Source organism: Schistocerca piceifrons, chromosome X (genome assembly GCF_021461385.2).
Source record: "Schistocerca piceifrons isolate TAMUIC-IGC-003096 chromosome X, iqSchPice1.1, whole genome shotgun sequence".
Classification (NCBI taxonomy): domain Eukaryota; kingdom Metazoa; phylum Arthropoda; class Insecta; order Orthoptera; family Acrididae; genus Schistocerca; species Schistocerca piceifrons.
In genome coordinates, this window is record NC_060149.1 from 869,950,680 (window position 1) to 869,966,893 (window position 16,214).

A 16,214-nucleotide genomic window follows, 5' to 3' on the forward strand; every position below is an offset into this window, starting at 1 on the left:
TCACTATGAAACAAACAAATTTTGTTAGGATTGATTACAAAGTGCACAATGCCAACTTAAGTACAAGTAGAGTGATTCTTCTAAGATTTTGTGCTTAGAACGGCTCCTGCGAGACCAGTACTAGATTCCGATGCTCCAGTGCAGGTTTACTGTATCCCTTGGACCGTCGCATTGACCATTAAACGCTGAAATTGCATCGGGATTGAATACAAAACCACAATTCCAACTTAAGTACAAGAAGAGTGAATCTTCTAATAGTTAGTGCTTTGGGCGGCTCCTGGGAGACCGGTATTAGATTCAGATGCGTCAGTGCAGGTTCACCGTATCCCTTGGACCTTCAAATAGACCAAGAAACACAGAAATTGCATCGGCATTGAATACAAAAGGCACAATGCCAACCTAAGTACAACAAGAGTGAATCTTCTAAGAGTTAGTGTTTTGAGCGGGTCCAGGGGCACCAGTATTAGTTTCTGATGCACCAGTACAGGTTTACTGTATCCCTTGGACCTTCACATAGACTATGAAACACAAAAATTGCATTGGGACTGGACACAAGAGGACAATGCCGAATTAAGTACAAGAAGAGTGAGTCTTCGAAGAGTTGGCCTTTGGACGGCTCCAGGGAGACCGGTATTAGATTCAGATGCATCAGTGCAGGTTTACTGTATCTCTGGGACCTTCAAACTGACCATGAAACACAGAAATTGCATCGGGATTTAACACAAAATGCACAATGCCCACTTAAGTATAAGAAGAGTGAATCTTCTAAGAGTTTGGGCTTTGAACGGCTCCTTTGATACCAGTATTAGATTCCGATGCACCAGTGCAAATTTTCTGTATTCCTTGGACAATCACCTTGGTCATGATACACAGAAATTATATCGGGATTAATACAAAAGGCACAATGCCGACTTAAGTACACGAAGAATGAATCTTCTAAGAGTCTCTGCTGTGACCGGCTCCTGGGAGACCAGTATTGAATTCCGATGCACCAGTGCAGGTCTACTGTAACACTTGGACCTTCACATTGACCATGACAAACAAAAATTGCTTCGGGATTGAATAAAAAAGGCACAATGCCGACTTAACTACAAGAAGAGTGAATCTTCTATGAGTTTGTATTTGAGCGGCTCGTGGCAGACCAGTATTACATTCCGATGCATCACTGAAGGTTACTGTATACCTTGGACCTTCCCATTGACCATGAAACACAGATATTGCATCGGGGTTGAATACAAAACCACAATTCCAACTTAAGTACAAGGAGAGCGAATCATCTAAGAGGTTGTATTTTGGGCGGCTCCTAGGAGACCGGTACTAGATTCACATGCATCAGTGCAGGTTCACTGTATCCCTTGGACCTTCAAATTGACCATGAAACAATCTAATTGCATTAGGATTGAATACAAAATTCACAATGCCAACTTAAGTACAAGAAGAGTGAGTCTTCTAAGAGTTTGTGCTTTGAGCGGCTCCTGGGTGGCCAGTATTAGATTCCGATGCACCAGTGCAAGATAATTGTATCCCTTGGACTTTCATATTGGCGATGAAACACAGAAATTGCATCGGGATTGAATTCAAAAGGCACAATGCCGTCTTAAGCACAGGAAGAGTGAATCTTCTAAGAGTGTGTGCTTTGTGCGGCTCCCGGAAGACCAGTATTAGATTCACACGCATCAGTGTAGGTTTACTGTATCCCTTGGACCTTCAAATTGTCCATGAAACAAACAAATTGCATTGGGATTGAATACAAAACGCACAATGCCAACTTCAGTACATGAAGAGTGAATCTCCTAAGAGTTTGTGCACTGAGCGGCTCAGGGAGACCAGTATTAGATTCCGATGCACCAGTGCAGGATTACTGTATCCCTGAAACCGTCACTTTGACCATTAATCACAGAAATTACATCGGGATTGACTACAATAGGCACAATGCCGACTTAAGTACAAGAAGAGTGAATCTTCTAAGAGTTAGCGTTTTGAGCGGCTCCTGGGAGACCAGAATTGGATTCCGATGCACCAGTGCAAATTTACTGTAACCCTTGGGCCTTCTCATTGACCACGAAACGCGGAAATTGCATCGGCATTGAATACAAAAGTCACAATGCCGACTTTAGTACAAGAAGAGTGAATCTTCTAAGAGTTTGTGCTTTGTTTGGCTCCTGCGAGACCGGTATTAGTTTCAGATGCATCAGTGCACGTTTGCTGTATTCCTTGGGCCTTCAAATTAACCATGAAACAAGCAAATTGCATTGGGATTGAATACAAAACCACAATTCCAACTTAAGTACAAGAAGAGTGAATCTTCTAAGAGTTTGTGATTTGGGCGGCTCCTGGGAGACCGGTATTAGATTCCGATGCACCAGTGTAGGTTTACTGTATCGCTTGGACCTTCACATTGACCATGAAACACAGAAATTGCATCGGGATTCAAAACAAAAGGCACAAGGGTGGCTTAAGTACAAGAAGAGTTACTCTTCTTAGAGTCTGTGCTGTGAACGGTTCCTGGGAGACCAGTATTACATTCCGATGCATCAATGCAGGTTTACTGTATCCCTTCGACCCTCACGTTGACCATGAAACACAGAAATTACATCGGGATTGATTACAAAAGGCACAATGCCGACTTAAGTACAAGAAGACTGAATCGTCCAAGAGTTTGTGCTTTGAGCGGCTCCTGGGAAACCAGAATTACATTCCGATGCACCAGTGTAGGTTTACTGTATCGCTTGGACCTTCACATTGACCATGAAACACAGAAATTGCACCGGGATCCAAAACAAAAGGCACAAAGGTGACTTAAGTACAAGAAGAGTGAATCTTCCAAGAGTCTGTGCTGTGAACGGCTCGTGGGGGCCAGTATTACATTCCGATGCATCAGTGCAGGTTTGCTGTATCCCTTGGACCTTCACATTGACCTTGAAACACAGAAATTACATCGGGATTGATTACAAAGGGCACAATGCCGACTTAAGTACAAGTAGACTGAATCGTCTAAGAGTTTGTGCTTTGAGCGGCTCCTGGGAGACCAGTATTACATTCCGATGCATCAGAGCAGGGTTACTATATCCCATGGACCTTCACATTGACTATGAATAACTAAAATTACATCGGGATTGATTACAAAAGGCACCATCCCGACTTAAGTACAATAAGAGTGAATCTTCTAAGAGTGTGTGCTGTGAATGGCTCCTGGGGGACCAGTATTACATTCCGATGCATCGGTGAAGGATTACTGTACACCTTGGACCTTCACATTGACCATGAAACACACAAATTGCATCGGGATTGAATACAAAACCACAATTCCAACTTTAGTACAAGAAGAGTGAATCTTCTAAGAGTTTGTGCATAGAACGGCTCCTGCGGGACCAGAATTAGATTCCGAAGCTCCAGTGCTGTTTTTCTGTACCCCTTGGACCTTCACATTGACCATGAAACACAGAAATTGCATCGGGATTGAATACAAAAAACACAATGCCAACTTAAGTACAAGAAGAGTGAATCTTCTAAGAGTTTGTGCTTTGAGCGGCTCCTGGCAGACCAGTATTAGATTCCGATGCACCAGTGCAGGATTACTGTTTCCCTTGGGCCTTCACATTGACAATGAAATACAGAAATTGCATCGGGATTGAATACAAAAGGCACAAATCCGACTTAAGTACAAGAAGAGTAAATCTTCTAAGAGTTAGTGATTTGAGCGGCTCCTGGGAGACCAGTATTAGATTCCGATGCACCAGTGCAGTTTTACTGTAACCCTTGGACCTTCACATTGACCATGAAACACAGAAATAGCATCGGGATTGAATACAAAAGGCATAATGCCGATTAAAGTACAAGAAGAGTGAATCTTCTAAGAGTTTGTACTTTGAGCAGCTCCTGGCAGACCAGTATAGCATTCTGATGCATCGGTGAAGGTTTACTGTAAACCTTGGACCTTCACATTGACCATGAAACACACAAATTGCATCGGGATTGAATACAAAACCACAATTTCAACCTTAGTACAAGAAGAGTGAATCTTCTAAGAGTTTGTGTTTTGGGCGGCTCCTGGGAGACCAGTGTTAGATTTTGATGCACCAGTGCAGGTTTACTGTTTCCCTTGGAACTCCACATTGACCATGAAACACAGAAATTACTTCGGGGTAGAATACAAAATGCACAATACCGACTTAAGTACAAGAAGAGTGAATCCTCTACGAGTTTGTGCTTTGAACGGCACCTGGGAAAACCAGTATTAAATTTCGATCCACCAGTGCAGGTTTACTATATCCCTTGGACCTTCACAATGACCATGAAACACAGAAATTGCATCGGATTGAATACAGAATGCACAATGCCTATTTACGTACAAGAAGAATGAATCTTCTAACAATTTGTGCTTTGGGCGGCTTTTGGGAGACCAGTATTCGATTCCGATGCTCCAGTGCAGGCTTACTGTACCCCTTGCGCCTTCACATTGACCATGAAACACAGAAATTGCATCGGGATTGAATACAAAAGCACAATGCCGACTTAAGTACAAGAAGAGTGAATCTTCTAAGACTCTGAGCTGAGATCGGCTCCTGGGAGACCAGTATTACATTCCGATGCATCAGTGCAGGTTTACTGTATCCCTTGGACCTACACATTGAAAATGAAACACAGATATTACATCGGGATTGAATACACAAGACAGCCTAGACACAATGAGAGGAAGCCGAAAGTCACGCGCTAAGCTAAAGCAGGAGGGCGTGATGTCTGAAACAGGTTACGTAATGAATGCTATATAGAAAAGTACGTAGCTTCTGGAATACTTAACTTTAATCCATCCTTTAGGTACATCTGGAGATTGTGGCGATACAAGTAAGACTCTTTGCATACATGCAATGTTACTAATGGCGCCTTGCTAGGTCGTAGCCATTGACTTTGCTGAAGGCTATTCTAATTATCCGCTCTGCAAATGAGCGAGGCTTCGTCAGTGTAGTCGCTAGCTACGCCGTCCGTACAACTGGGGCGAGTGCTATCAAGTATCTGAGACCTGCCTTCGGGTGGCGCTCGCTCTGCGATCACACAGTGGCGAACCGCGGGTCCGACATGTACTAATGGGCCGCGGCCGATTTAAAACTACCACCTAGCAAGTGTGGTGTCTGGCGGTGACAACACAGAGCGGCTCCTGGGAGACCAGTACTAGATTCCAATGCTCCAGTGCTGGTTCACTGTACCCCTTGGACCTCCAAATTAACCATGAAACACAGATATTGCATCAGGATTGAATACAATAGGCACAATGCCGACTTAAGTACAAGAAGAGTGAATCTTCTAAGAGTTTGGGCTTTGAGCGGCTCCTGGGAGACCAGTAATATATTCCGATGCACCAGTGCAGGTCTACTGTATCCCTTGGACCTTCACATTGACCATGATACATACAAATTGCATCGGAATTGAATACAAAAAGCGCAATGCCGACTTAAGTACAAGAAGAGTGAATCTTCTAAGACTTAGTGTTTTGTGCGGCTCCTGGGAGACCATTATTAGATTCCGATGCACCAGTGCAGCTTTACTGTAACCCTTGGACCTTCACATTGACCATGAAACACAGGAATTGCATTGGGATTGAATACAAAAGGCACTATTCCAACTTAAGTACAAGAAGAGTAAATCTTCTAAGAGTTTGTGTTTGGGCGGCTCCTGGGAGACCGGTATTAGATTCAGATGCATCAGTGCAGGTTTACTGTATCCCTTGGACCTTCACATTGACCATGAAACACAGAAATTGCATCGGGATTGAATACAAAGGCACAATGCCGACTTAAGTACAAGAAGAGTGAATCTTCTAAGAAATAGTGTTTTGAGCGGCTCCTGGGAGACCAGTATTATATTCAGATGCACCAGTGCAGGTCTACTGTAACTCGTGGACCGTCACATTGACCATGAAACACGGAAATTGCATCGGGATTGAATACAAAATGCACAATGCCGACTTAAGTACAGGGAGAGTGAATCTCCTAAGAGTTTGTGCTTTGGGCAGCTCCTAGGAGACCGGTATTAGATTCAGATGCATCAGTGCAGGTTTACTGTATCCCTTGGTCCTTCACATTGACCATAAAACACAGAAATTGCATCGGGATTGAATACAAAAGGCACAATGCCGACTTAAGTACATGCAGAGTGAATCTTCTAAGAGTTTGTAATTAGGACGGCTCCTGCGGGACCAGTATTAGATTCCGATGCACCAGTGGAGGTTTCTTGTATCCCTGAGACCTTCAAATTGACCATGCAACACAGAAATTGCATCGGGATTGAACCCAAAATGCACAATGCCGGCTTAAGTACAAGAAGAGTGAATCTTCAAAGAAAATTTGTTTTGAGCGGCTCCTGGGAGACCAGTATTAGATTCCGATGCACCGGAGCAGGTTTACTGTAACCCTTGGACATTCACATTGACCGTGAAACACAGAAATTGCATCGGGATTGAATACAAAATGCACAATGCCGACTTCAGTACAAGAAGAATGAATCTTCTAAGAGTTTGTGCATTGAGCGGCTAAAGGCAGACTAGAATTACATTCCGATGCATCAGTGAAGGTGTACTGTATACCTTGGACCTTCACATTGACCATGAATCACATGAATTGCATCGGGATAGGATACAAAAGGCACAATTCCAACTTAAGTACAAGAAGAGTGAATCTACTAAGAGTTTGTGCTTTGTTTGGCTCCTACGAGACCGGTATTAGATTCAGATGCATCGGTGCAGGTTTACTGTATCCCTTGGACCTTCAAATTAACCATGAAACACAGAAATTGCATCGGGATTGAGTAAAAAAGGCACAATGCCAACTTAAGTGCATGAAGAGTGAATCTTATAACAGTTTGTGCTTTGAGCGTCTCCTGGGGGACCAGTATTAGATTCCGATGCACCAGTGCAAGTTTACCGTATACCTTGGACCATCACATTGACCATGAAACTCAGAATTTACATCGTGATTGAATACAAGAGCACAATGCCGACTTAAGTAAAAGAAGCGTGAATCTTCTAAGAGTTAGTGTTTTGAGCGGCTCCTGGGAGACCAGTATTAGATTCCGAAGTTCCAGAGCAGGTTTGCTATAACCCTTGGACCTTCACATTGACCATGAGACACTGAAATTCCATTGGGATTGAATACAAAATGCACAATGCCGACTTAAGTACAATAAGAGTGAATCTTCTAAGAGTTTGTGCTTTAAACGGCTCCTGCGAGACCAGTATTACATTCCGATGCACCAGTGCTGGTTTACTGTACCCTTGGAGCTTCACATTGATCATAAAACACCGAAATTATACATCGGGATTGAATACAAAATGCACAATGGCGACTTAAGTACAAGAAGAGTAAATCTTCTAAGAGTTTGTGCTTTGAGCTGCTCCTGGGAGACCAGTATTTGTTTCCGATGCATCAGTTCAGGTTTACTGTATCCCTTGGACCTTCACATTGACCATGAAACACAGAAATTGCATCGGGATTGAATACAAATGGCACAATGCCGACTTAAGTGCATGAAGAGTGAATTTTCTCAGAGTTTGTGATTTGAGCGGTTCCTGGGAGATTAGTATTAGATTCAGATGCATCAGTGCAGGTTTACTGTATCCCTTGGACCTTAAAATTGACCATGAATCACAGAAATTGCATCCGGATTGATTACAAAATGCACAATGCCGACTTAAGTACAGAAGAGTGAATCTTCTAAAAGTTTGTGCTTTGATCGGCTCCTGGGGACCAGTATTGTATTCCGATGCACCAGTGAGGTTTACCTTATCCCCTGGACCTTCACATTGACCATGATAGACAGACATTGCATCGGGATTGAATACAAAAGGCACAATGCCGACTTCAGTACAAAAAGAGTGAATCTTCTAAGTGCTTGGGCTTTGAGCAACTCCTTGGAGACCAGTATTAGATTCCGAAGCACCAGTGCAGGTTTGCTGTATCCCTTGGACCCTCACATTGACCATGAAACACAGAAATTGCATCGGATTGAACACAAAATGCACAGTGCCGACTTAAGTACAAGAAGAGGGAATCTTCTAAGAGTTTGTGATTTGAGCGGCTCGTGGGAGATGAGTATTAGATTACGATGCACCAGTGCAGGTTTACTGTATCCCTGGGACCTTCAAATTGACCACGAAACACAGAAATTGCATCTGGATTGAATACAAAGTACACAATGCCGACTTAAGTACAAGAGGAGTGATTCTTCAAAGAAAATTTGTTTTGAGCAATTCCTGGATGACCACTATTAGATTCCGATGCATCATTGCTGGTTTACTGTATCCCTTGGACCTTCACATTGACCATGAACACAGATATTGCATCGGGATTAAATACAAAACGCACAATGCCGACTTATTTACAAGAAGAGTTAATCTTCTAAAAGTTTGTGCTTTGAGCGGCTCCTGGGAGACCGGTATTAGATTCAGTTGCATCAGTGCAGGTTTACTGTATACCTTGGAACTTCACATTGACCATGAAACACTGGAATTGGATCGGGATTGAATGCAAAAGGCACAATTCCAACTTAAGTACAAAAAGAGTGAATCTTCTAAGAGTTTGTGCTTTGGGCGGCTCCTGGGAGACCGGTATTAGATTCAGATGCATCAGTGCAGGTTTACCGTATCGCTTGGACCTTCACATTGACCATGAAACACAGATATTGCATCGGATTGAACACAAAATGCACAGTGCCGACTTAAGTACAAGAAGAGGGAATCTTCTAAGAGTTTGTGATTTGAGCGGCTCGTGGGAGATGAGTATTAGATTACGATGCCCAAGTGCAGGTTTACTGTATCCCTTGGACCTTCAAACTGACCATGAAACACAGAAATTGCATCGGGATTGTATACAAAAGGCACAATGCCGGCTTAAGTACAAGAAGAGTGAGTCTTCTAAGAGTTAGTGCTTTGAGCGGCTCCTGGGTGACCAGTATTAGTTTCCGATGCACCAGTACAGGTTTACCGTATCTCCTGGACCCTCACATTGACTATGAAACACAGAAATTGCATCGGGATTGAATATAAAATGCACAATGACGTCTTAAGTACAAGAAGAATGAATTTTCTAAGAGTTTGTGCTTTGAGCGGCTCCTGGTAGACCGGGTTTGGGATCCGACGCACCTGTGCAGGTTTCCTGTATCCCTTGGACCTTCGCATTGACCATGAAACAAAGAAATTGAATCGTGATAGAATACAAAAGGCACAAGGCTGACTTAAGTACTAGAAGAGTGGATCACCTAAGAGTTTGTGCTTTGAGCGGCCCCTGACAGACCAGTATTAGATTCCGATGCACCAGTGCAGGCTTACTGTATCCCTTGCACATTCACATTGACCATGAAACACAAAAATTGCATTGGGATTGAATACAAAATGCACAATACCGACTTAAGTACAAGAAGATTGAATCTTCTAAGAGGTTGTGCTTTGAGCGGGTCCTGGGTGACGAGTATTAGATTTCGATGCACCAGTGCAGGTTTACTGTATCCCTGGGACCTTCAAATTGACCAAGAAACAGAGAAATTGCATCGGGTGAATACAAAAGGCACAATGCCGAATTAAGTACGAGAAGAGTGAATCTTCTAAGAGTTTGTGCTTTGAGCGCCTCCTGGTAGACCGGTTTTAGAATTCGATGCACCAGTGCAGGTTTCCTGTATCCCTTGGACCTTCTCATTGACCATGAAGCAAAGAAATTTAATCGTGATAGAATACAAAAGGTACAATGCCGACTTAAGTTCAAGAAGAGTGTATCTTCTAGGAGTTAGTGTTTTGAGCGCCTCGTGGGAGACCAGTATAACATTCCGATGCACCAGTAGAGGTTTACTGTATCCCTTGAACCATCACATTGACCGTGAAACACAGATATTGCATCGGGGCTGAATACAAGAGTACACTGCCGACTTAAGTACAAGAAGAGTGAATCTTCTAAGAGTTGGTGCTTTTGAGCGCCTCCTGGAAATCGAGTTTTAGATTTCGAGGCAGCAGTGCAGGATTACTGTATCCCTCGGACTCTCTCATTGACCATGAAACACAGAAAATGCATCTGGATTCAATGCAAAAGGCACAATGCCGACTTAAGTGCAAGAAGAGTGAATCTTCTAGGAGTTAGTGCCTTGAGCGGCGCCTGGGAGACCAGTATTAGTTCCCGATGCACCAGTGCAAGTTCACAGTAACACTTGGACCTTCACATTGTCCATGAAACACAGAACTTCCATCGGGATTGAATGCAAAAGGCAAAATGCCAACTAAAGTACAAGAAGAGTGAATCTTCTAAGAGTTGGTGATTTGAGCGGCTCCTAGGAGACCAGAATTACATTCCGATGCATCAGTTCAGGTTTACTGTATCTCTTGTACCTTCACACTGACCATGAAACACAGAAATTGCATCTGGAATCAATGCAAAAGACACAATGCCGACTTATGTACAAGGAGAGTGAATCTTCTAAGAGTTAGTGTTTTGAGTGGCTCCTGGGAGACCGGTATTAGATTCCGATGCACCAGTGCAGGTTTACTGCAACCCTTGGACCTTCACATTGACCATGAAACACAGAAATTTCATCTGGATTGAATACAAAATGCACAATGCTGACTTAAGTGCACCAAGAGTGAATCTTCTAAGAGGTTGCGCTTTGAGCGGCTCCTGGGAGACCGGTATTAGATTCCGATGCACCAGTGTAGGTTTACTGTATCCCCTGGACCTTCACATTGACAATGAAACACAAAAATTGCATCGGGATTTACTATAAATGGCTCAATGAAGACTTAAGTACAAGAAGTGTGAATCTTCTAAGAGTTTGTGCCTTGAGCGGCTCCTGTGAGTCCAGTATTAGACTCCGATGTTCCAGTGCTGGTTTACTGTATCGCCTGGACCTTCACATTGACCATGAAACACAGAAATTCCTTCGGATTGAACACAAAAGGCACAGTGCCGACTTAAGTACAAGAACAGTAACTCATCTTAGAGTTTGTGCTCTGAGCGGCTCGTGGGAGGCGAGTATTAGATTCCGATGCACCAGTGCAGGTTCACTGTCTCCCAGGGACCTTCAAACTGACCATGAAACACAGAAAATGCATCGGGAATGACTACAAAACGCACAATGCCGACCTAAGTTCAAGAAGAGTGAATATTCTAAGAGTTTGTGATTTGAGCGGCTCCTGGTTGACCGGTTTTAGAATCCGATGCACCTGTGCAGGTTTCCTGTATACCTTATACGATCACATTGACCATGAAACAAAGAAATTGAATCGTGATAGATTACAAAAGGCACAATGCTGACTTAAGTACAAGCAGAGTGAATCTTCTAGGAGTTTGTGGTTTGAGCGGCTCCTGGGAGACCAGTAATAGATTCCGATGCTCCAGTGCAGCTTTACTGTACCCGATGGACCTTCACATTGACTATGAAACACAGAAATTGCATCGGGAATGAATACTAAAGTCACAATGCCGACTTAATTACAAGAAGAGTGAATCTTCTAAGAGTATGGGCTGTGAGCAGCTCCTGGGAGACCAGTATTAGTTTCCGATGCACCAGTGCAGGTTTACTGTATCCCTTGGACCTTCACATTGACCATGAAGCACAGAAATTGCATTGGGATTGAATACAAAATGCACAATACCGACTTAAGTACAAGAAGAGTGAATCTTCTAAGGGTTTGTGCTATGAGCGGCTCCTGGGAGACGAGAATTAGATTCCGATGCACCAGTGCAGATTTACTGTATCCCTGGGACCTTCAAATTGACCATGAAACACAGAAATTGCATCGGGATTGACTACAAAAGGCACAATGCCGACCTAAGTACAAGAAGAGTGAATCACCTAAGAGTTTGTGCTTTGAGCGGCTCCTGACAGACCAGTATTAGATTCCGATGCACCAGTGCAGGTTTACTGTATTCCTTGGACCTTCACATTGACCATGAATCTTAGATATTGCATCGGGATTGAATACAAAAAGCAAAATGCCGACTTAAGTACAAGCAGAGTGAATCTTCTAAGAGTTTGTGGTTTGAGCGGCTCCTGGGATACCAGTAATAGATTCCGATGCTCCAGTGCAGCTTTACTGTACCCGATGGACCTTCACATTGACCATGAAACACAGAAATTGCATCGGGAATGAATACTAAAGTCACAATGCCGACTTAAGTACAAGAAGAGTGAATCTTCTAAGAGTATGGGTTGTGAGCAGCTCCTGGGAGACCAGTATTAGATTCCGATGCACCAGTGCAGGTTTACTGTATCCCTTGGACCTTCAAATTGACCATGAAGCACAGAAATTGCATTGCGATTGAATATAAAATGCACAATACCGACTTAAGTACAAGAAGAGTGAATCTTCCTAGAGTTTGTCCTTTGAGCGGCTCCTGGGAGACCAGTATTAGATTCCGATGCATCAGTGCAGGTTTACTGCAACCCTTGGTCCTTCACATTCACCATAAAACACAGAAATTGCGTCGGGATTGAATACAAAAGTTACAATGCTGACTTAAGTACAAGAAGAGTAAATCACCGAAGAGTTTGTGCTTTGAGGGCTCCTGGCACACCAGCATTAGTTTCCGATGCACCAGTGCAAGTTTACTGTATCCCTTGGACCTTCACATTGACCATGATACACAGAAATTTCATCTGGATTGAATACAAAATGCACAATGCTGACTTAAGTGCAGCAAGAGTGAATCTTCTAAGAAGTTGCGCTTTGAGCGGCTCCTGGGAGACCGGTATTAGATTCCGATGCACCAGTGTAGGTTTACTGTATCCCTTGGACCTTCACATTGACAATGAAACACAAAAATTGCATCGGGATTGACAATAAATGGCTCAATGAAGACTTAAGTACAAGAAGAGTGAATCTTCTAAGAGTTTGTGCTTTGAGCGGCTCCTGTGAGACCTGTATTAGACTCCGATGCTCCAGTGCTGATTTACTGTATCGCTTGGACCTTCACATTGACCATGAAACACAGAAATTGCATTGCGATTGAATATAAAATGCACAATACCGGCTTAAGTACAAGAAGAGTGAATCTTCCTAGAGTTTGTGCTTTGAGCGGCTCCTGGGAGACGAGTATTAGATTCCGATGCACCAGTGCAGGTTTACTGTATACCTGGAACCTTCAAATTGACCATGAAACACAGAAATTGCTTCGGGTGAATAGAAAAGGCACAATGCCAACTTAAGAATAAGTAGAGTGAATCTTCTAAGAGTTTGTGCTTTGAGCGGCTCCTGGGAGACCAGTATTATATCCCGATGCACCAGTGCAGGTTTACGGTACCCCTTGGACCTTCACATTGATAATGAAAATCAGAAATCCCATCGGGAATGATTACAATTGGCACAATGCCGACTTAAGTTCAAGAAGAGTGAATCTTCAAAGAGTTTGTGCTTTGAGCGTCTCCTGGTAGACCGGTTTTAGAATCCGATGCACCAGTGCAGGTTTCCTGTATCCCTTGGACCTTCACATTGAGCATGAAGCAAAGAAATTGAATCGTGATAGAATACAAAAGGTACAATGCCGACTTAAGTACAAGAAGAGTGAATCTTCTAGGAGTTTGTGTTTTGAGCGGCTCCTGGGAGACCAGTATTAGATTCCGATGCACCAGTACAGATTTACTGTATCCCTTCGACCATCACATTGACCATGACACACAGAAATTACATCGGGGCTGAATACAAGTGGCCAGAGCCGTCTTAAGTAGAAGAAGAGTGAGTCTTCTAAGAGTTGGTGCATTTGAGCGGCTCCTGGAAAACCAGTTTTAGATTTCGAGGCACCAGTACATAATTACTGTATCCCTCGGACACTCACATTGACCATGAAACATAGAAATTGCATCTGGATTCAATACAAAAGGCACAATGCCGACTTAAGTGCAAGAAGAGTGAATTTTCTAGGAGTTAGTGCTTTTAGCGGCTCCTGGGAGACCAGTATTAGATTCCGATGCACCAGTGCAGGTTTACTGTAACCCTTGGACCTTCACATTGACTATGAAACACAGAAATTCCATCGGGATTGAATACAATAGGGACATTGCCGACTTAAGTACATGAAGAGTGAATCTTCTAAGAGTTAGGGCTTTGTATGGCTTCTGGGAAACCAGAATTAGATTACGATGCGCCAGTGCAGGTATACGGTTTCTCTTGGATTTTCAAATTGACCATGAAGCACAGAAATTGCATCGGGATTAAATACAAGAGGCACAATGCCGACTAAAGTACAAGAACAGTGAATCTTCTACGAGTTAGTTCTTTGAGCGGCTACTGGGAGACCAGTATTACATTCCGATGCACCAGTGCGGGTATACTGTAAACCTTGGACCTTCACATTGTCCATGAAGCACAGAAATAGCATCGGGATTGAATACAAAAGGCACAATGGCGACTTAACTACAAGAAGAGTGAATCACCAAAGAGTTTGTGCTTTGAGCGTCTCCTGGCAGACCAGTATTACATTCCGATGCACCAGTGTTGATTTACTGTATCCCTTGGACCTTTACATTGACCATGAAACACAGAAATTGCATCGGAATAGAATACAAAACGCACAACGCCGACTTAAGTGCAAGAAGAGTAAGTCTTGTACGAGTTTGCGCTTTGAGCGGCACCTGGGAGACCAGTATTAGATTCCGATGCACCAGAGTAGGTGTACTGTATCCCTTGGACCTTCAGATTGCCCATGAAACACAGAAATTCCATCGGGATTGATTACAATTGGCACAATGCCGACTTAAGTACAAGAAGAGTTTATCTTCTAAGAGTTTGTGCTTTGAGCGGCTCCTGGTAGACCGGTTTTAGAATCCGATGCACCAGTGCAGGTTTACTGTTTCCCATGGACCTTCACATTGACCATGACACAAAGAAATTGAATCGTGATAGAACACAAAAGGCACAATGCTGACTGAAGTACAAGAAGAGTGAATCACCTAAGAGTTTGTGCTTTGAGCGGCTCCTGAGTGACCAGTATTAGATTCCGATGCCATAGTGCAGGTTTACTGTATCCCTGGGACCTTCAAATTGACCATGAAACACAGAAATTGCATCGGGTGAATACAAAAGGCACAATGCCGACTGAAGTACAAGTAGCGTGAATCTTCAAAGAGAATTTGCTTTGAGCGACTCCTGGGTGACCTGTATTACATTCCGATGCATCAGTGCTATTTTACTGTATCCCTTGCACTTTCACATTGACCATGAAAGACAGAAATTGCATCGGGAGTGAATACAAAAGGCACAATGCCGACTTAAGTACAAGAAGAGTGAATCTTTTTGGAGTTAGTGCCTTTGAGCGGCTCCTGGAAAACCACCTTAAGATTCCGATGCACCAGTGCAGGATTACTGTATCCCTTGGACACTCACATTGACCATGAAACAAAGAAATTGCAACAGGATTCAATACGAAAGGCACAATGCCGACATAAGTGCAAAAAGAGTGAATCTTCTAAGAGTTTGTGCTTTGAGCGGCTCCTGTGAGACCAGTATTAGACTCCGATGCTCCAGTGCTGGTTTACTGTATCGCTTGGACCTTCACATTGACCATGAAACACAGAAATTGCATTGCGTTTGAATATAAAATGCACAATACCGACTTAAGTACAAGAAGAGTGAATCTTCCTAGAGTTTGTGCTTTGAGCGGCTCCTGGGAGACGAGTATTAGATTCCGATGCACCAGTGCAGGTTTACTGTATCCCTGGAACCTTCAAGTTGACCATGAAACACAGAAATTGCTTCGGGTGAATACAAAAGGCACAATGCCAACTTCAGTATAAGAAGAGTGAATCTTCTAAGAGTTTGTGCTTTGAGCGGCTCCTGGGATACCAGTAATAGATTCCGATGCTCCAGTGCAGCTTTACTGTACCCGATGGACCATCACATTGACCATGAAACACAGAAATTGCATCGGGAATGAATACTAAAGTCACAATGCCGACTTATGTACAAGAAGAGTTAATCTTCTAAGAGTATGGGTTGTGAGCAGCTCCTGGGAGACCAGTATTAGATTCCGATGCACCAGTGCAGGTTTACTGTATCCCTTGGACCTTCAAATTGACCATGAAGCACAGAAATTGCATTGCGATTGAATATAAAATGCACAATACCGACTTAAGTACAAGAAGAGTGAATCTTCCTAGAGTTTGTCCTTTGAGCGGCTCCTGGGAGACCAGTATTAGATTCCGATGCATCAGTGCAGGTTTACTGCAACCCTTGGTCCTTCACATTC